Source organism: Saimiri boliviensis, chromosome 9 (genome assembly GCF_048565385.1).
Source record: "Saimiri boliviensis isolate mSaiBol1 chromosome 9, mSaiBol1.pri, whole genome shotgun sequence".
NCBI classification, from domain to species: domain Eukaryota; kingdom Metazoa; phylum Chordata; class Mammalia; order Primates; family Cebidae; genus Saimiri; species Saimiri boliviensis.
In genome coordinates, this window is record NC_133457.1 from 16,148,875 (window position 1) to 16,171,316 (window position 22,442).

Below are 22,442 nucleotides of genomic sequence, written 5' to 3' on the forward strand. Positions count from 1 at the left end.
GTTTCTAAAAGTGGAACTCCTTTGTAAATCTAAGAAGTGATATCAATGTTATTATTACTTAAATACACTTATTTCAAAGTAGTTAAGTTTTTTCAAATTTCTTGAAAGAAACAGCAAATTTGGGAAAAAAAAATTTACTATTTTCATACCCTAGTTTCTAAATCTGTGACATTATAAAGCTGTAAGTAATTGTGAAAATAGTAGAAGTTGCCATTTGCTGTATACTTTTAAATAAGTTATCTCATTTAATCTTTTCCACAGCTGTAAAGTAGGCCTTTTGACTTTTATCTTAAAGCTCATGACTAGAACAATTTTTTCATTTGCAGAGATATGAGGCTTGTTATTTTGTTTATTCCAATGTTCCTGTTTTTAACCAGTTTTTCTTGTCTTGCCTCCACTGATTATATATAAAGAATACTGATGAGAATATAGCTGTAATAATGACTACTAACATTTTTGAATACTGTCTTTGTGCCAAGCTGAGGTTTATAAATTAATTCATGTATTCCTCAGAGCAACCCTATAAGTCAGGTACTATTAATATCCTGCTTTTGCAGGTTGGGGAACTGAGGCACAGATAAGTCCAGTTAATTGTGCAAAGGTGCTTAATTAGTAAGTAGCACAATAAGGAGTGGAACCAAGGTAGTCCAGTTTTAAAATCCATGCTCCTATGTAAAAGAACAAAAACAGATTTTAAAAATACTTATTTTGGTTACTGATAGGAGCTTGACAACATAAATGTTTGGAATACTTTTAAAAACTTGTACTTTCTACAGCATTTGAAGAGATTCTAGAAGAATGGGCAGAAAATAAGAGGATAGAGAGAAAAGGCCTGTGTGTGTGTGGTGTGGGGGTGGGGGTGGTGGGAGGCATTAATAGGATAGGAAGAAATGAGGAATCAGGTGTGCAAGGGAGATTGGTGCTATACTTTGGAGGTGTTTGATGAGCAGGTAGTAAGTTTAATAACACATAGTGTGGAACATAAACAGACATTTGGTCTTTAGGGCAGTAACCTTATAGGAGTTGTGTTTTGGTGACATTTTATAGGGGAAGAATAAGACACATATAGGATGAAGTAGAGATTGTGGTTGTACAGAACAGAGATGCAGGACTAAATGAGGGGAATGGCCCTAGAATGAAAAGGAGGACATGCATCCTGGGAGAAATGTGGTAAGTTTAGGCTGCATAGGATGTAGCAGCTGACTGGATATGGATATTAAAGGCAATGGGGGTATGAACAATTATTTTCAAAATAAAGTAAGAATTTTAAAGACTTTTTATTGATAAAAAATATTTAAGAATGTACATTAAAATGTCAGTAAGTGAAAAACATTTAAAATTATATTTTATCAGGGATTATACCTTGATTAAATAGAAGATACGTGTTATTTTCTTAAAACATTTCATTTCTATGCCAAGCTCTTTTAAAGCACTAAATGGTGACCTATAGGTCACCAAATTCTTTGTCCCAAATTGGTAATTTTAAAGTAAACATAATTTCAACTTTAGGCACATTTTGTTATTTGCTGAGAAATGTCTCAATGTCAACCAGGCGGTTCTCCTCTCTTATTAAATTCCATGCTCAGAATGCCTGTGTAACCTAGCCTTAGTGATAAACAAGGTGGCAGATAGATACATGATAAAACAAGTTTGCAATGTGCTCAATGTGGCTGACATTTATACTTCTCAGACCTTGCTATTTTAGGGAAGGTATCAGTATAACCAGGGCATTCTTTTTCCTGGAACTAAAAATCCTTAATAATCAGTCACTATTATAAACAGAATGATTTACATACAGGAATCAATAAACAGTTGCATTTGGTTAATGGTTATCTGGAGTTAAGAGGACAGTTATATTTCAAATAAAATAGAAAGCTTTATTGGAATACTTACAGGTCTTTTTAGTTTGAGGACCTTACAAGCTTTTTACAAATAAATGGGTTAAAATAGTTTAAACAGAAAATATCCGAACAATAGTAGATTGTTTTATTTCATATATAGTGAAAAATTTCCATAAAATCAAGACAGTTTTCAAGAAAAAGATTCTATTTATAAATAACTTATGAGTTATTTATGCCTATGTCCACAAATATACAGAAATTGCACTATTTATGTCTTTAAATGCAGTATGTTTCTATCAAGCTAGAGAATAATGTTGACAGTATTTTATTTTGCCTTTGTTAGTATTATGTGAAAGTCACACTTATTACATGCCTTTTTCTATTATTAGACTTTTTTTTCCTATGTAGTTTTTGCCGTGTGCTATAAAGATACAGTATGGTGAAAATCTCTTTAGCTATATCATTAAAATAATGCTTAGAAAATACTAATTTTTAAGTAACTAAGATTTAGCAGTATCTGACATTCTTTGCCTTCTCTATTATTCTGTCATTGGGCTAATTTTATCGAGACAAATTTATTCTAAATTATTTAAACTTCACTGCTGTAACATTCAGGGAGAAACTGCATTGTCTACCTAGTGGCATTCAGATGAGGCATTGGGTCTTAGGTACTGTATCCAAAAGACTTTTAAAAGATTTGATAAACATAGCAAAAGTGAAAAACAGAGGATAGAAGAAAATCTTTGATTCAGTAGTAGACGCTCTCTGAGGCATTGCATGAACTTTCCAAAAAATAATTTGAGAAGTGCCTAGCAATGGAAAAATACATACTTCAATAGGAAAGACTATAGAAAACCATACATACTCAAGTAGAATTCTGCTTAATGCTTTCTGGGGGACCATGTTTGCCGAAAATTGCCTATGGCAAATGACTATCTCAGAGTGATATCGTTTTGAGGGCTAGATTTTAAAAGCAAATATTTTATTGGGAGCAATTAATTTAGGAAGAATAGTATGATGCCTATTCCTCGTAATTGGTTAAAGTTTTACTAAGTGCTGAGTTCTTTTTCCTTATGACTTTACCATGATAGATCATAGAGGAATCAGTTCATCCTTTGTGTTTTGCTCAATAATCAATTAACTTATTTTGAGCACACTTAAAGTCAAAGGATTGTAGTAGGTCACAAGAGGGGGATCGAAAGTATAATTGCATAGTGTCTTTCCTTCTTTGACTTAATAATTGAGTTGGGGAGAAATACTTGAAAAGTTAATGCAAGGCACTATACAAGTTAGTACCAAAGGAGGAAATTCAAAGAGGGAAGGAAATTCGAAGAAGGAAGTTTTTGTGGAACTGAATGGCCAGGGAATGCTGTGTGGAAGAGGGGGCGTCTGTGATAGGCCCAGAGATATAAAGCACTCTTTTCAGAATATGCAGTGGCGTAGTAAGAACAAGGCGGAAGTAATGATGAAAGGTACCATATTTGAGTGTCTTTTCTATGTGAGGCCTTGCCAGTTTATATTCTTTTTGGAAAAACACTGAGTGAAGACAAACAACTTGGTAATAATAGTAGACAATGAATGACTTGGGCCTGTGAGGCAGGTATCATCATCCTCTTAGAGGACACAGATTTAGAGAAGTTAGCTTTTTTGCCTAAATCCACGTAGCTGGTGATCAGCCGAACTGAACTGAAGGCAGATGTTTTCATACTTCAAAACCAACATTCCCCACCCCCTGTCTCATCCCATGATTCTGTTGGAAATGAGTGTGGCATGTTTATGACACAGTAGTTTTAAAATTTCCCCCGTACAACAACTGACATAAGTCAAGAAGATAGAAATTTTAGTTAAAAGGCTGTCAGAAGTATTTTCATCTTTTTGCTTTGATGTTGGATTACAAATGGCGTATTGTTCGACAAATGCTTATACTCTGTTTCTTGGACTTGTTAAAACAAAATAGGCCCCCCATCTTCAGCAGATATGGTATGGGGTTGCAGTATCATGCTGTGTTATAACTGCATTTGGCAGTAGGTAGACTCATTTGGGAAGCTTTGTGAAGTTCGAAGACAATGTACTTTCCAATAATATAATGCTATAAAATTTTCACCAAGAAATGGTAGGGGCAAAAGTTTATAGATCATGGTTGTTTTCTTATTTTATGCTCTCATGCTATATCATTTTTATACATCAGTCTGTGCTGTCTGTAACTTGTGACATAGCCTGTGACTTTAAAAGATAAGGTATTAATTGTGGACTTGTGCTGTTGGAGAAGTGTCACTTTGCGAACAAATTCCTCTCTTCATAGAGCTATTTAGAACATACAGCAAATAAAAGTATGTGTTTTTAGAGAAAAGTTTATATAAAATGGAACAGTCTTTGCTTTGCTTTTGGCTGCAAAAGAAAGCATCCTTATTTAGCAAATACTGAGTGCAGTGCCAGTGTTCTACCTGTCATGCTATACCCTTTGGAGAATAAAGAGATAAGATGTGCCTGTTCTCAAAGTAATTTCCAGTATAGTGATAGAAATATTCAGAAATAATGGATGGGCAAAACAAAGTGGGCACAAAGAAGCCAAGAATAGGCTGTTTGTGGGCAGTGTTTGGAATTCGCCTAAAACCATTTGGTAGACATATTAACTCTTTAGATACTTTGTATATCTTGGAGAAAAGACAAAATCAACTCGTATTTATTAAAATGATTTGACTCAATATGTAAACCATTTAGTTTTTCTGTTCAGGTATTTGATAAATAAGCACAATGCCACCATAGTATCATCCTGGACTAGACAGAATAAATTATTTCTGATGCTGGCACTTTTGGAGAAAGGTGGGGATATACAGTTCATCTGAATCTTCCACATGCTAAATTCCTGATTGGGAGCAGGTTAAAACACTCAGGATTGGTAACCAAGTTTCAGTGCTTACAACTTTTATGTTATCAGGAAAAAAAAAAAAATCAATAGGAGAGAGGTGAGTTGTATTTAACTTTAATGACAAAGGGTTTTAAATATGCACACGATGCTCTTTTTCCTCCATCTTTTCTTTGTGCACAGGAAATAAAGCTGTATTTTGTAGCCTAGCTTCCAGACTTTCAAATGTGAAAGTGCAACTGTGCATATTCTTCTGTAAGACCCCATTCAGCTGTGAAGTGTTGGTTCCTTGTGTCCAGGATTTAATCTGCATTCTAGGTTAGAAAATTCATAATTGTATTGCTTATTACTATTCATTTTAAATCATAAATATTTGTTTAAACCCCATTTCATATTAGGTTTTACTATAAGATTTTGATTGAAATTTTTAAGATAAATTAATATAGTTTCTGATTTTCTAAAGTGTATGGACTGTAGAAAAAGGCCTATTCATAAGTGAAGTAATGAAATCAAAACAACAAAAGACAAAAGCATAAGCCATTGTAATAATTATTAAAATAGCTACCTACTGTGTAGGAACTTCCTATTTTATGTGTGTGATCATACATAGCTCTTACACAATTTTGTGGGATTTATGCAGTACTAGCTCTCTGGCTTACAAGTGAGAAGATTGAGGCTCGGGAAGATTAAGGTTAGGGGATTTGCTCAAAGGTCATACCCTAAGGTACTGTGAGAACTGAGATCTCACCCCAGGAGTTTTGCTGCTTTTCTGCTTGTTTATTTCCATCAGCATGGTATGAATTAGATCCACAAATACTCATTGCATGTAGATTTGAGACCTACTCCAAGTTGATTCTAGAAATATTTAATGAAGGAGCTAAGATGTGGAAGAGGTTTTTTGTTTGTTTTTTTGTTTTGTTAAGTGTTTTGGTAATAAAAAAGCAGACTATGGAATGGACTTTGAAGTTTCCCTGGCTTTGAAAGGAGGGATATATCAAATGGCCTAATCTGCCTATGTGGTTTGCTCAGTATTAGTTATACTCACACCTAATACCTCTGCCCTAGCACTTGCCAAGATCAGCAAAATCTACTTTTAGACTCAAAATCATTACCACCTGTGAAGTTTCTGATGTCGCTTCTGAGTGACATAGCACTCTGTCAATTGGTTTGTTGGATGGCTTGCTGAATGTCACATTTTAAGACGTGTCTTGAGCCAAAAAAGAGTTTCAAATGCTCTTGTAATTTATTCAGCTGCATTATGTAATTCATTTTTTCATAATTAAAACATAGAAATCTGTTGCCAACATTAAAATATACAGGCATATCACTGAAAATTTAATAGCTCTACATTCACTCAGAAATCTCTGATAAACTTTTCTCACTTCCCCCCAAATCCCTAATGATTAGAGCATGTCCATGTGTGTATGTGTGCATGTTTTTTGTCATATCCATATGTGTCTGTATATTCCATAAATGATTGTGAAGTAGTGCATAAGTTGTAGCTAAAAATGAAAATGTATGAAGCTAAGGGATCCATTCTCCAATTAATGAATTAGTTGATAAATTTGCTCTGAAATATTAATATCATTTTTTGCTTCTCTGTATTGAATGCAAGTATGTGCTTGTGAAAATATAGTATCCACAGACTCTAAGTGGAAACAAAATAAAGGTATTCTAATATACCTATGCAAATTTAAATTTAAAGTTTTAACCCATTTGTATGATAAAAGTTTTGTCAGTGACCTGATATCAATGGATTTGAAAGTAATTTTACCTTTACCAAGAATTCTCAGGAGTGTGTGTGTGTGTGTGTGTGTGTGTGTGTGTGTGTGTCTTCAGATTAAAGATTCCATGCTGATATACTAATTTTTTGGCAGGAAAATTAAGCATCTATATTTCAGTTTAATAGTACTATGATAAATGAAATATATTAAACATGCAGATTCTGTTACATTCACCTAATATTAATTGGAATTTTTAATATTCTAGGCACTGTGCTAGATATTGAATGCAAAATGTTAAACATAAACTGATAGTAAGTACAGTTACAAAATTTAGACATCTCTCAATTTTCATATTGACCATTGCAGAAATAATGACATTTTATTATATTTTGTTGCCACATTTTCAATAATTAAAACAATTATTTATAGATGCCAGTAAATATTTATTTTATAGTATCTACCAATGTTAGATTTACTACGCATAAACGAAGTATTTTATTTTCGTGTAAAGAAAAATATCATTTTATGCTTAGAATCAATGCTTTACAATTGTGCAAGAGAAATAGCATCACAAAATAATATGGAAAGAGAAAACTCATTTTGAGCAGCAGCAAAATATTGAGTTTAAAAGGTCAGGCTAGTACAGGAGGCTCCAGTTTTGCCACTCACTATGCAGAATGCTGTGACAGCCAGGGCTGATACAGCTGAAAATATCTGCAGCTTTGGAAGCCTTGTAAGTTTCAGAAGGTCATTTTGGCATCATGATAGGAGCACAGATTCACATGGAAGGTCAAACTGGACAGCCAGGCAAGAAGATAGGTTGCTGAACCCAGTGCTTGCAGATTTTAAAGCAATCACCAACTGCAGTAACTGAGTATTTTAATTCAGTGTGGCCGTCTTTCATTGAAATATTTATAGAAGAATGAGCTTTACGTGGTGGGGAAATTCTAAATTGTTTTTTCTCTTCTGAAACTTTAAGTGTTGCATCTACAATGTTCCGTTCCCTGGTATCAAGACACGTTACTTTAATTTTATTCATATATGATGTATTCTCCATCAAGCTTACAAAAGTAAAGTGCACATCAAATAATTGCAGATAAATCAATTTACGAGGCAGAGAAATGAAACAAATACTTAAGACAAAATTGAGCACTAAATTTATCTCTCAGCTTCCTGGCAACTGAAGCAGGAGCTTTAGGAAATAAAATAAATCCTGAGTTTATTTAATAAGATTTCTTCAGATCCCATATACTGTCTTATTCTTAGCCCTTCAGGTGCTTAAATATTCTGACTCTATCCTTGGGTGAAGTCTTGAATGGGTGAATTCCAATTAATTAAGAAGCGAGGGCTGAATTCTTTAGCCTGCCTTTAAGGGCCTTACTGATTTTGGCTTCAGCCTAAAGTTCCAGGTTCATCGCCTGCCAGCCCCATTACATACGGGTGTCCCATACAGACCAGTTCTCCCAGTGTACGTATGCAGTGGTTTCCCACATCCTTGCCATTACTGTCTGTGTTTCTGCAGTCTGGATTGACACTCCTTTTTGTCTCTGTCTACACAAATGAAACTTGTCCTTCCAGACCAACTTTATATTTCTTATCCCTCTTGATGAAACTACCCCAGACCTCTCTCTTTAACTTACCAAACTTTATTGTTACCTTTGACGTGTACTTCTCACTTTCTTTTTTATATATAGTTATTTGTATGATGGATTTATACCTTTAATTAAGCATCAGATTCTTCAAAGGCTGGATCCAAGTAGTCTTGCTATGTCTAGGCTACATATACAAGGTGGTCAGTACACAGCTAATATAATCAATACACATATTTTATGTGTATAATTTATTGTTAATGAATATATTTATTCATTTAATAAAGTTACCATTGAACGTATTTGATTTTCTTTAAGGAAAACATTTCTAGGATGGTAGGAAACAAAGAAAAAAACCTTAAAAAAGAAGTACAATTAGAGAAACATGCTCCTGCAGTTTTTCTAAAAGAAAATATTTTGAGGTAGCAGAACCACGATTATAATCTTTTTATTGGTTTTGACTTTGGGTTTTCTTTTTATAATTCAACTTTAATATTTGTGATTTCTCTGGGCCAAAAAGTAACTAATATTAGTAGAGAACAGGTTTGGTACATGTGAAAGAAAAAAATTATATATGCCATTTCAAACCCTCAGTGCTTTCTTTCTGACAGATTTATAATGGTTTTATCAGCTGTTTATTAGGTTAGTGCAAAAATAATTGTGGTTTTCAAAAGCATGGCAAAAACTGAAATTACTTCTGCACCAACCTAATTAAAAATTGGTCTGACTCTACATGGCTTTAAAGTGTTTCAGACAGTATTCCATCTTCTTCATTGCTTTTTAAATACTGTTTTAGTCGTTTTCCTAGATTGGCCTTACTGTATGCAAATTCAGCATGTATCAATTTTATACTTTTAAAGCAGCATTGCCTTTTACCTATGTGGAGTTTTTCTGCTGACACATTTTAAACTTCTCTAAGGAAAGCTCTGAAGAAAATGCAGGCTCCTGTTGTTCACTGATAAAAAAAAAATCATACTCAAAGATCACTTCCTCAACAATCTTTCAAAATCAGCTACTGAGTATTTAGAACTTCATAATCTATTCAAAACTGATTCACAATCTTGAGAAGAAATTTGTTGCCCAAGTGTAGAATTTTCATGTCTCCAGGTATACATTATTAACGTTTAGGGTCTACCCTATGGACGTAAAAGAGCAATAGCATCCATTATCAGTTCTGTAAGAGCGACCATCTTATCCTCTCTAGAATCAATATTCCAGGGTTTCTCCTTCACTTACACACGCCTTACTCTGAGCTAACCACAAGCAGTGCAGTAGTGGTACCTCCAATATCTCCCACTCACCCACTATCTCCCCCTTTTTTTTTTTTTTTTTTTTTGGCTTCTGTTGTATATATTAGTAGCCATTGCCACTTCTATCAGGCTTTATTAAGTTGCTAGCATGTATCATGAATGAAATTTTACATTTGAAACCAGAAGAACTGATTTTGGGTCTTGTTCTTCCATTTATTTAGCTTAGGGGATTTTGATGGGTCAGGCTTTTAACCATGCAAGCCTCAATTTATTTGTTCACAAATGAACAAAATAATACAACCAACCGTCTCTTAGAGTTGTAAGGAAAAAATAAGTTAGGATGAAAATAAATTGTATGTCAGTATATAAAATATTACTTGCTATTTTTGAATAATAGAATGTATAAGTTGTGAGGGGGTAGTAAATTTCGCTACTTGGCTTCTTCAGTGGAAACTTTTTAAAAAATTTATTCTTTTTGAGACAGGGTCTCCCTCTGTTGTCCAAGCTGGAGTGCAGTGGCATGACCTTATCTTACTGCAGTCTCCCAGGCTCAAACAGTCCTCCTGCCTCAGCCTCCCAAGTAGCTGGTACTACAGGCATGTACCACCATGCCTGGCTAATTTTTGTATTTTCTGTAGAGACAGAGTTCTCACTGTGTTGTTCAGGCTAGTCTTGAACTCTTGGCCTCAAGCAGTACTCCCACCTTGGTCTCTCAAAGTGCTGGGATTACAGGCATGAGCCACTGTGCCCAGCTTGAAACTTTTTTTTTAAATTAAAGAACCAAATGAACACTTTGAAGATTTTATGCATACGCTAGAAAGGAAGCTCAGTACATGTATAGAATGTAGCACAAGCCAACTTTCCAAAACGTCATATTTTTAAGGGGCATTACTTATTGAAAGAGCATACATTTTTAGTTTTATCCAAGATAAAAGTGTTTCTTTTTCCTCCCTGTTAACTTTCATAAAGAAGTTTTACTTTAATTTAAATAAAGGACTAGGTTTTTGTTATATGTGAAGAAAATGATTTGACTAAAACTAATGTAAATGTTTTTCCTTATTCTTTGAGTATACACACACACACACACACACACACACAGACAGACACACACTTACACACATACACATATTAATCCTTATTTTATATTTCATTTGTAATATAAATATTTAATCATGTTTTATAGGTTCAATAGGTTCTTTATCTTTTTTTGCAAAATAATTTTACTGCTATAAATTGTTCCTATAAACAACAAGTAAGGAACCTAAATATTACAATCTGTAAAGCATTTTATTTGTGTGTATATATCATATATATATGATAGTGCATTAGACAATTGATAGAAAAATATGGAAAGTTTTGAATTGCTACGTGATTGCAGTTTGAATTTGTCCAATGTATTCCTCCAAATATTATGAGGGATTTTTTTTTTTTTTTTTTTTTTTTTTTTTACCAATGAAGTAGCTTTTGCATGCTAAGTTGTAGTGAACTGCTGGCAGAACTAAAATATAAATGGTTTGAGGCGTGATTAGTAGTTGCATGTGGTGTAGTATCTTAAGTGATATGGAGTGGCATGCATGATATAAAATATTAGTAATAATCATAACAGCTCTTTGTAACTTTTTATAAGCATACTAGCTTTCTGAAGTAGTTGATAGAATATAATCAAAAAGCCTGACACCAAATCTTTAAACAAGCCATCTTATCAGAGAAGATATTCTGGTTTCCTAGGAAGTCATAGGTTAGAAAGGCAGTAAACAATCTCTGGTAAGAGTAATATTTTAGCCTTGATTGATTATGGTTGCCAAAAGTTAATGGAATTAAAAATAACCTGGGAAAACATCGATTCCTGGTTCCTATCCTCAGTAGGTCTAGGAGAGGTCCCAGAAACAGTATATATTTTTATTAGTCACCCCCAAGTGACTGACTCAGATAATCCAAGAATCTTTCTGGACCATCAGTATCCTAGAGAAACAATGTTGCTGTTAATAAATGATTTGCGGTTATTTCAGTTTATTAGCTAGCTACGATTGCGTTCTGATTTGTTGTGGAAAGCTGGTCATTACTTTTTAAGAGCATATGATGCCGATGGAAACATATAGAGGTTTAATCCCTGTCTCATTAAAAAGATGCAGTTTATTCTTTGTGTTTCCTTATTTGTTACAGCTTTTCCAGAATGCACAGAACCTTATGTGCAATTAAAATAATTAAGAAAAGAATGCTGTTTTCTATTTAGCAAAGGAACCAAATCTCATCCTCCCTTACAGTTTTTGTTCAATATATATACTCTTTTGAAAGTACAAATTTGCGATAATAAAGTCTTTGATCTCATCTTGTGAGAAGCCTGGCTTTATTTATGCTCTGACAACATGGTGAAATCACATTGTCAAAAGGAGAATAAAAGCATTGGAAATGCTCACATTCTGCCATCCAGCCATTTTTAAAGTCTTTTAAAATTCACTTTCAGGTACTTTATTTTGTGGACCGTTATTTAGTAACTAAGAGAGTTTGAAGAGGACAAAGTGAGAGCAGAATGTTGTTATTTTCCAACAGGACATAAATGCAAAGGTGTAATCATACAAGAGTATATAGCTATCTTAGTTATTTTAGCTGCTTCAGGAAGACTCCCCACTCCAGACTTCAAGTGGAACCCTAGCTACAGGGAAAATTACTACATGGGAAATACGCTTGGGCCTACATGAGTTTTTCAGAGTTCTGTTGTGCCTCAGCTATTTTGATAATGCTTTGCGTTATATATAGCAATTGTCAGAAACCATTTCCTTTAGTCAATTAGCATCTAAAAAAGGGAGAAGATAGCAGAATTTTCTGACATTTGTAGAAATAATGTATATAAAAAAGCATTCCCTTAATCTTATGACATAGTATTATCAGAGATTCCCCAAATATAACATGGCCTGCGGATTCTTAAAACTATACATTTTCTTTTTGTTAATAAGAAAATAACAGTAAGCTATTTATTGTCCATTTTGATACTCTGTCAACCCAAAAATTTATTCCAACTCCCAACCTCTGTTTCTTGGTAAATAATTACAAAATGCAAGTACTATGATTGTTTTAGGAATCAAATCTGTGTTTTGATACAACAGGAGTTGAAAAACTGATTTCACAAATGTTTCTATTGATTAGCTGCTATATGAGGGCTAACAGTTGAAAATATTTTGCAAAAATACAAAAACAGGCTTTCAGTACTATTTATAGAAAAAAAAGATGTACTTTTTTTGTATGTTCCCACAAGAGAAATTTACAGTGTAGATTTAGGGTTAGTATGTTTTCAAAGTATAGCATAGGCTTAAGAAATGTAGAAAAACATGTTATTCACTCTTAGTGGAAAGTACACATCAGTCAAGGTTTTCTTGAAAGAAGTTTTTTATTCTAGTTCAGAGTCAATACATATATAAATACACTTTATGTTCTAAGGATTTATATTACTAAAATTGCTCAAATCTAATCAGCTTTTATATGCAATTTCAGTATTGATTAAAAGAGTGAAAAATTTGCATTAACCTAGTTGACTACTGATAGCAAAATGGACCTATAGTGGAGTAATATGTAATTGTTAAATAGTAATTATATTGATGTTTCTGTTGACAAAGATCATTGACATACTTTTTTATTGTAGAATATTAACATAATTTGTTGTTTAATCTCTGGACCTAGTTAGGTATGTGAATTATGTGAAACCTTACTCAAAGGATATGTCAGTTACATTGAGTGAAAATATGAGTTGTCAATGCATGTCTTTGTTTTGTGGCATATTTTAGTCTTTCAAACCAGGAAAAAACAACTGGGTCTTAAGTCACTGTTAGTAAAAAAATTAATCTTACTTGTTTGTGAGCATATGTGAATTTGCTTTGTTTTGAAAAAAAGTCAAGTTAAACTGATGATCTGATATTGTTATGAGGAATACATTCAGTTAACATTGATATATTTTTAAAAGTACTTTTGAAATTATTTGCTAAAAAGTAATCCTTAAGGTCAATTGTATAAATCAATAGAAATATCCATAGGATTGTAGTGTTAAACTGTGTAGCTCCTACGTGGCTTGAGTATTTGTAAGTTTGAAATAAGAAATATGTTAGTGAAATAATGGAGACTTTTACTGATGATGTGGAAGGGAGGAAATATTTGTGTATTATGTTGTGTCATGAGAGGTTCACTAACTTATTTTTTAGGATACAGTCAAGCAGTTACATATTATATTCATTTGTAATTGCTTTTAGTCATTGTATTCTGAAGAATAATTATTTTAGATCTTTTAATTTAATTATAGGCATAGATTTTTTTCTATACTTTTTCATAATGATTAATAATTAAATCACATATTTTAGGCCTTCTTAAATATGAATAAGCTAGTAAAATTTTCCTGATTGAGGTTATCATGCAAGGTTTAAAATCGGATATTTGGAAATTCAAAATCTATTTATTAAGATTAAGTTTTTGTGGTCAGATATAGTGGATAGTATTGAGGGCAATTGTCACCTTTAATTTTTAGAAATTTCGAATGGTGTGACAACTATTAAGTTTGAGTGTAATGAGATATGCTTTATATTTTGAGAAGGTTTTTTTTTTTTAATTATATCTGTCGTTTTTTTCACATACTTTATCCTACTTGAATCTGCTAAAATAGAAAACAGGTATAGGTTAACTATGGAGAAGATCTTATAGGACTATTGATTGTGAGAATGATTTCTGTGTGAGAGGGAAAGTTGGAATAGAGGGGCAAAGAGGTACAAATGTAGCAAATTTCACCAATGTATGAGGTGCTGTGGAAATAGGATTTTCTTAGTTTTCTTATCGATTAACTTCATATTTTGTGTTGTGCAATATCATTAAGGATGCATAGATGAATTTGCTACCATTCTTTAAGCAGTGAACCACATATTTTAAAATGTTTTAGGCAGAGATGCCACCAACCTCAACAGGAAGCTCAGTGATCCTGTTCAGAAGATACAAAGGTTGAATATTAATACTATGATTTTGGCCCTTAGTCACTGTGTCAAATAAAATAATACTCATTTAAGTAAGCTTTAGAATTAAAGTCTATAATCAGGCATTGTAATGGGAATAACAATACTACTGTGTATTGCATTCTGTTTAGCATTCACGGTTTCGTTGTGCTAGTTTTATATTAGCAGATTCGGGTTGGGTCACTGTACTTTCTGAAAATTGCCAAGATGGTGAGATTTGATTTTTCTGCCATTTAGCTCTTGAGCACATAACAGCATTTCAAATTTTGCTATAGTCTCTTCTGATTTCCTGTTTACTATTTTGAAATATTAATAATGATATGGACAGATCAGATATGTCTGAGGCTAACAAGATAATGTCTTTGTGTAATATACAGGTAAATATAACCTAATTAGAAGTAGTGCTTTTTCTTGTAGAACAATTAAGTAGCATTCACAGTTTTATCTCATTATACCTTCTTATAGAAGGTAATGTTTAAATACTTCCTCTTTGAATAGCATCAGAAAAAGTACAGCGTTCCTTTCTTTTGCTGGAATTGAAGACTGGTTCTGTCAGAAATTCACAGATAATTATTTAAATATTTTAAATTTGCAAAGCCACATAAATCTGTTTCAGGTATTCTGTGGCTCAAAATATCTTTCTTGAACTTCATAATCAAGGAGGTATTTAAATATGTTGCTATTTTAACTTCATTGCCTCATGTTCTCTTTCCAATGAGTGATGTTTGATGCTGGTTTCACTCAGTTATAAAGGTGATATCTCCAGTATACTAAATTGTGTAGCTTAAGCATTGTAACTTGTCAAAAATATAAACTAGTCTGATATACTAAGAAAAATATTCAGTCATGCCACAAATATTAATTATTTGCTTCCTCTGGGCCAGGGACTGTTTTGGTGCTGACTTAATGAAGAACTAGCGTAATACAACTGCCTTATCTCATGGAGCTTATATTTTTGTGGCAAAGGCAAATGATCAGCAGAGAACAAGATAAGTGTGCAGTATTACTCTGCTTTCTTCACAGTACTACGTAGTATTAGGTGGTGTTTTTTTTTTTCCTTCCCTTTAGGTGGGAGGGCCAATATCCACAGAGTCATACTGTTTTTTGAGACAGGGTCTCACTCTGTCACCTAGGCTGGAGTACATTGACTCAATCATAGCTTACCACAGTCTTGAACTCTTGGGCTCAAGCAGTACTCCCACTTCAGCCTCCCAAGTAGCTGGGATCACAAGTTTATGCCACCATGTATGGCTAATTTTTAAAAACTTATTTTCTGTAGAGATGGACGTCTCACTATGTTGCTTAGGCTGGAAGTGTAATGTTACCTACTTCTCTCAAAACAAGTCTACACTGCTGTTGGGAGGAACAGAAGGTTGGGTGCTGTGGGTGGTGGGCTGAAAATCTTCTAAGAAGATAACTTTGCAGTAGGAACTTGGACGAAGGCCTATTGGGGTATAAAGCTAGTATGCAGAGTGCAATGATTCATTGTGGTAATTATCTTCTAATGAGCTGAAATGTTTTTCATTTTTTAAAATTTTGCCTGATATAGAAATCAATTGAAAATTCACTTTTAAATCATTGTCTCTACAGAAGCTTTATGTTGTTTTGTCCCAAATATAAATACTTAAGGAACAACAATCATTTTCTCATTTCAGTGCACTTTAATTGCTTCTGGAATTCTAATCTTTGGGAGTAGTGTATCACCTAACCAATGCTCCTTCTTTATCCTTCCTGCAGTAGACCACTAGGTGATTTAGGGAACCAAACTGTTGAATGGATCAGAATTCTAAAAGACTGCTTTGACAGACCCTAGATTACTTATTTGAGTTAGTAAACACAATCTTCCTTTCTTGGCAGCAGCTATTCTGAAATGTGTCAGACCAGCAGGCCACATTGGCAGTCTCTATGCTATTCCAGAGGGTGTATGATTGAAAGTTATCTTTTTCTTTGCAGCATTGCTAAAATTTCAGTCATTTACATATCTCTGTCATGATTTTTACTTATATATAGTCTGTTATGTGTATGTGTGTGTATATGTATATATTCTTTAAATCTTTTAATTTTTGAAAATTTATTTAGTTATTATTATGAGACAGTGTCTCATTCTGTTGCCCAGGTTGGAATGTAGTGGTGTGATCATGGCTTACTTCAGCCTTGACCTCCTGTGCTCAAGCACTCAGTCTCCCAAGTGGCTGGAACTACAGGTATTTGTTACCACACCTGGCTAATTTATACATATATATATATATATATATATATATTTTTTTTTTTTTTGGTAGAGATAGGATCTATGTTGTTCAGGCTGGTTTTGAACACATGGCCTCAAGTAATCCTCCCACCTCAGCCTCCCAAAGTGCTAGATTACAGGTGTGAGCCACGGTGCCTGACCCTTAGAATTTGTAAATTAAACTTTATTTCTTTGTAAGTTACAATACTGATGTAACCACAGACTGGACACACTAGTTCTAGCATTCTCATCCATCTGTTAAAATTATGTTGCTTGTGCATTACCTAAAATTGCTGTGAGTACTGCAGGTATTGTGTCTATCCGCCATTGAGAAATACCGGTCTCTGCTTTTTGCTCTATGTAGTTGAATACTGCTGAAGGCTGCATTAACTCATTCAGATGACAGTTCTTCCTGTATAATATATAATATCTTTGTTACTCTACTTAGCACCTTAGTGAGTACGGTGATGGCTGTATGCCCTACAGAAATGCCAAGTTGGTTGTTCGTATATGGAGATCTCTGTTAATGTTTGGGACAAGCCCTGGGAATAACTGTGTGAGCAAACTTAGTTTACTAAAGAGCTCCATTACTAATTATGGATTTGTTGACACCGGTGAGCCAGGGGAAGAAGTTGTGGTTTTGGGCCAGGGGTTCCTTCTTAGCTCCTCTAAACTTACAGGGTGAATTTGGCCGTCTCTTTCAGTTAGACTGAAACTATCTTAAACAAAATCACAAAGGACCTCAAATAATTAATTTCCTTAATATATAACTTATATCAACATTAAAAACATATTTAAAAAGTCTTCAAAATTACCAGCTAACTACTCTGGGATGTAATTGGACTGACTGCCTATATTTGGTTTAGAAGAACTGAAATGATTAGTAAACTTATGTGAGCAAGAAATTTAACCTTGGTCGTGGAGGGCATCCAGTACTCCAAAAGAGAATTTCATTTTCATACCTCGTAAGCATCTCTTTATCTTCTATAGCAGTAGATATGTGACTCTTAAATAGGCATTCATATGAAGCCATGTTTATATATAATCGTTAAGAATAATTGTTGAAAGAATAATTTCATTCTGCTTTATCCTTTTCTTGGTTTTTATTCTCTGTCTTTTCACATTTTCATTTCTTTCCTTTTTATTTTCCCCCTTATATCTATCTTAAAGTAGAACATATACATGATTTCTGATACCATTCAAGAAGAAATTGGTTCTTATGGCAGAATGTTCCTGCTGTAGAAGATGTCATATAAAACAAGAAACTCTGTAGCATTTGGAATTTGATCAGTAGATTAAAGAGGGCCTACTATCAGCTGTTATTCAGATTTTTAAAAGTTTGATTCTTACAATATTTTTGTTGTTCGGAGAAGTTTATTATAATGTATTGAAATATAGGTCAGAGATTTACCTCAGAAGCAGTTTACCCATTAGTACTTATTTTTGAAACAGAAATATTTCCTTTAGTAATTGTTTACAAACAAAATTTATTTTAGGCCAAATATATTTGCAAGAATTCTCACTATCTGTACATTACCCACACACTTTAAATACTGTATCTGTCTGTAGAACAAAAATCCACTACTAGTTAATGTTTTGTGAATTCAATATTGATCCAAATTCTATAAAATCTTAATTTACCAAGAGATTTCTGTTTTTTGAAATTCCTTTTGTTTTAATAAAAAAAAGGAATATAAGTTGATCCAATATCAGAAGTTTAGTGAAATTGATCTGTAGGATATAATTTGAGTTTGTTACCCACAGTGCCCTATATCAAGGGCAGGCACATACATTATCAGGTCCAGCTAGACTAATGCATAAAAGCCAGTATCTATTTTAATTGCTCAGAGTCTATGCCTGAACTAATTATTAATATTTTGATTATTGTCCTTGCCTATGTCCTTTACAATTAAATAGTACAAATATGTTTATAATTCTTTCAATAGCACTTTTGAAGTAAATAGAATTTCTCTGCTACAGAAAATAAAGATAATCACAATGCTAATTTGCATGTGTTTTAGTAATCAAAGTATATTTTGTACTTGAGTGGGACTATCTGTAACCTAGAAAAAAGGAAAAATAATCAAATCTAGAAATTAATTTGTAGTTGTATTTATTTAGACATGACCATGAAGCAATGCAGATATTTCTTATAGTACCAATCTTTTTACATATAGTGTCTGGATGCCATAGATCATGATTAGATATTTATTTTGTCCGGGTTGGGAATACATCTTCATATACATGTTTATTTCCATAAGTATGATTGAATTTTATTCATTTATAAAACATTTTTTAAAAAAGGTCTGTTATGTTCCAAGAACTGTGTGATGGAGGACACTTGACCTAGACCCTGTTGTCAGGGCGTTTATAACTTTGAGGGGGACAGGTACAAAGATTTACAAAATACCAAAAACATTCTGAGAGGGAATAATGTTTAGCATAGTTGGCCCAGCCCTACAGAGAAGGTAATTTTTGAAGAGCAATTTAAACAAGGCGAAGGAATTTGCCAAATTCCAGGGGTGAGGAAGTGTGTGTTAAACCAAACAGGGAATTAGCATGTAACAAGTTCCAGGAGCTCACAAATGTCTTGGCACCTGCCAAGAACCCTCAGCAACTCCTCTCCAGGGGAATACAAGAGGTACAGCACTGGGAGAAGCAACAGGATAAAATGCGTCAGTTCGGTCAAAGGGAAAGGTTCGACAAAGAGGGAGTCATAAATCATGTTACAGATCAAGTAAAGGCAAGGACAAAACATGGTCTTTGGACTTGGCTTTCCTAACAGTATTGATCACCTTTTCTGAGAGGTAAAATAGTGGGTGTGGAAGTCATACTGATAAGAATTCAGAAGTGAACGGGAAAGGAAGAAGCAGAAAAACTGCACGGTAGATGACTCTGGATATTGGCCTGGGAAGGATGGATTAAGTGCATTTGAGAGAGGAGGATACATAGCCAGGGCTGGGTCCTTTTCCTCCTGCCATGTCACCGTCTGCATTTTGGAGTTACTTCAGCATATTTGGAAGCTAAGAGAAGGAACTGCTGAAAGACAGGGTGTGCATGCATAGAGAAGGCAGAAAACGAAAGAGGTCTTGAGAATGAATGAGTCAAGGTGGAAGGCTTGTGGAAGCTTAACTGTGGGCAGGAGGAGTGAGAACTGGTAGGCCAGGCAAGATACAGAATGATAGGTAAAAGACACATGGGTAGGAAGGTAAGAAAAAGTTCATGCTTAAGGGCTACTGTTATGGCTATGAAATATTTTTGGCATATAATATTACCCACTCTTGCTAGTGAACATGGAGAAAGAGTAATGAAGTTTTAGAAAAACTGCTGTGTGGAATGAGATACGGAGCTGTCCAAGAACAGGGCTAGGTTGTGAGGCAATGGAAGGACCTATGTGACCCTGAAACATATAGAGGCAATGATGTGTGTGTATGTGTGTGTGTGTGTGTGTGTGTGTGTGTGTGTGTTTCATTATGTTCGTGTGTTGTATTCATATATGTGTTTGTGTGTGTTTGTATATTTCGTGCTCTAGAGGTAATCCAAATCCTGATGCAGTAATTGATAATTTACCAATATTTATGGAACTCCATCTGTTTTGCATCACTTCGCTTATATTTTTTTCTGTACTTAAAAACATATGGTCTAGTGGGTCAGATATATAAGGAAATAAAACACTGCGTAGGGAAGGGCATAGGTGCAGAGATCATTCAGAGAAGGCAGTGTTAATATATGGTTGGATAGAGATGGGGGTAATGACATCTTGGTAGCTTTTTGGAGGAAGTGACATCTTAGCTGGCTTTAGAGGAAGAAAATAATTGCAGGCGAGGCACTTGAAGATTCTAAAGAGAAGGACTAAAGAGATTGTTGACCATGCAGGTGGTCCATTCTCAAGGCATGAAGTCATTGAGTAATTCTTAATGCAGAGCAAAGATTCAGAAAGATAGACACAGCTTACAGTTTATGACTGACTGGACCTTTGTTTTTTAATAGAAACTGGCATTAGGACCTGGAAAATTTTTTGAAAACAAAAATATTTCTTGAACACTGGGATGAGTTGGTTCTTTTTTTTTTTTTTTTTTAGATGGACTCACACTGTAGCCTGGGCTGGAGTGCAGTGGTGTAATCTCAGCTCACAACAACCACTTTCTGGGTTCAGGAGATTCTCCTGCCTCAGCATCCCAAGGAGCTGGGATTACTGGGCCCTCTACCATGCCTGGCTAATTTTTTGTATTTTTGGTAGAGACAGCGTTTTGCCATGTTGACCAGGCTGGTCTTGAACTCCTGACCTCATGATCTGCCCAACTTGGGCTCCCAAAGTATTGGGATTACAGGTGTGAGCCATGTTTTTTTTGTGTGTGTTTTTTTTTTTTTTTTTTTTGGAGACAGGGTCTTGCTGTCTGGAGTGCAGTGGCATGATCTCGGCTCACTGCAGCTTCTGGCTCCTGAATTCAAGCTATTCTTCTGCCTCATCCTCCTAAGTAGCTGGAATTATAGGCTCTGTCACCATGCCTGGCTAATTTTTGTATTTTTAGTAGAGATGGTGTTGCACCATGTTGGCCAGGCTGGTCTTGAACTCCTGACCTCGTGATCCACCGACCTCAGCCTCCCAAAGTGCTGGGATTACAGGCATGAGCCACTGCACCCTGCTGATTCTTTTAATCTCTATCAAAAGTTGTAGTCTTCCTGTTGTATTTTCCAAATAGTTTTGGAGAGTAGTTTTTTAAAAGAAAATCAGTGTTAAAATAACTATTAATCTTAAACAATTTAAGTTCTAGATGTTTGTGTTTTTTAACATACATATATTTATATTCTATACTCTATTTCCAAAAATTATGAATATGCCATATGTCTATAGAGCAATTTTGGCTCTTGAAGAAGTATAATCAAACATTTTTTATCGTACTGTGACATTGCCTCTTTAAAATGTGAAAATTTTACTTTTTAAAGCCTTTTTTTTCTCATTGGGGACATTCAGTGGAAAAAAGAAAAAAAAAAATCCTGATAGAAAGAGAAAGTAAGTTGTTAAAAGTAAAAATGCCATGCTCTAAGGAGTAGTCTTGTAGTGCTGAGTTAACTGATCAGCACTACAAGTAGGGGATCCCTCATCGCCGACCCTCCAGCTTCGTTTGGAATTGTACTTCTGAAGTGCATCACTCTGCCCAAGTCAAATTGCTCACTTAATATTTAATGTTTCTGCGATAGAATCACATTTTCCCTTGAGGTTGACTTCAGATTTACCAGATACACTGACAACACTGCACTCCTTATTTTCCCCACATGACCTCAGCTTCTGCTTTAAAAATGTACGAATAAAGGATGCTTTTGTTCATATCTTGCCTGCCTGTGATATATTGACAAAGTGTCTGCGGGCTCAATGGAATAGTTTTACAGTATGAGTGCTGCTTTCAGTGGAGGGGCAGGACTTGGGCTTTAGAAGGAAGTGAATTGGATAGGTCAGGAGAATGTACCATTTGTAAACACCCCTTTCCTTTTTTATTCACGTGTCAGGACAGCAGGAGCAGGCTGTTCAGTGCCCGTCCCTGCGCAGAGCCGGAGGGAAAGCAGCTTGGAAGTCAGCTGCAATTTTTAAACCTTGCTTTTTATTCTCTGGTAATGATCTTCAAGTGCTTAGACTTGTCTGAGAAGCTGTTTTAAAACTAACATGGTTTAGTCCACTAACTGCATGTTGGGTAAATTCAAAACCCACATGCTCGTCCTCTTGCAGTGGAATCAGTCACATCTGATGGACATTTTCTGTGCTTATAGCATAGTAATGAACGTCTGACAGGCGCGACCTTTCATAAGACAACCCACACTATTGGCTTTCTGCCCAGAATATTGCTGCAACACTATCTGTGATTGGTTATCTTTCTATCATGCATTGCTTCACAAGGGGAAACGGCCCCTTTTTTTAATAAATCTACGATGGCTGGCTGCAATATGCCTCACTGTAAGTATTT

General features: G+C 34.5%; 1 protein-coding gene across 48 annotated transcripts in view; it reads left to right on the forward strand.

Annotated features, from left to right (window-relative positions):
* Positions 1–22,442, forward strand: part of MBNL1 (muscleblind like splicing regulator 1) — a 211,944-nt gene that overhangs the window by 30,036 nt on the left and 159,466 nt on the right. For 3 of the 48 annotated variants that reach the window (XM_039480137.2, XM_039480145.2, XM_039480140.2), the window contains exon 1: positions 870–22,432. The exons of 40 other annotated variants lie outside the window; for them this stretch is intronic. The gene's annotated coding sequence lies outside the window, so the exon portion shown is untranslated. Of the gene's footprint in view, positions 1–866; positions 22,433–22,442 lie in introns of those variants that run through there. 5 more of the 48 variants (XM_039480134.2, XM_039480143.2, XR_005582483.2 and 2 more) reach the window with 4 other exon arrangements.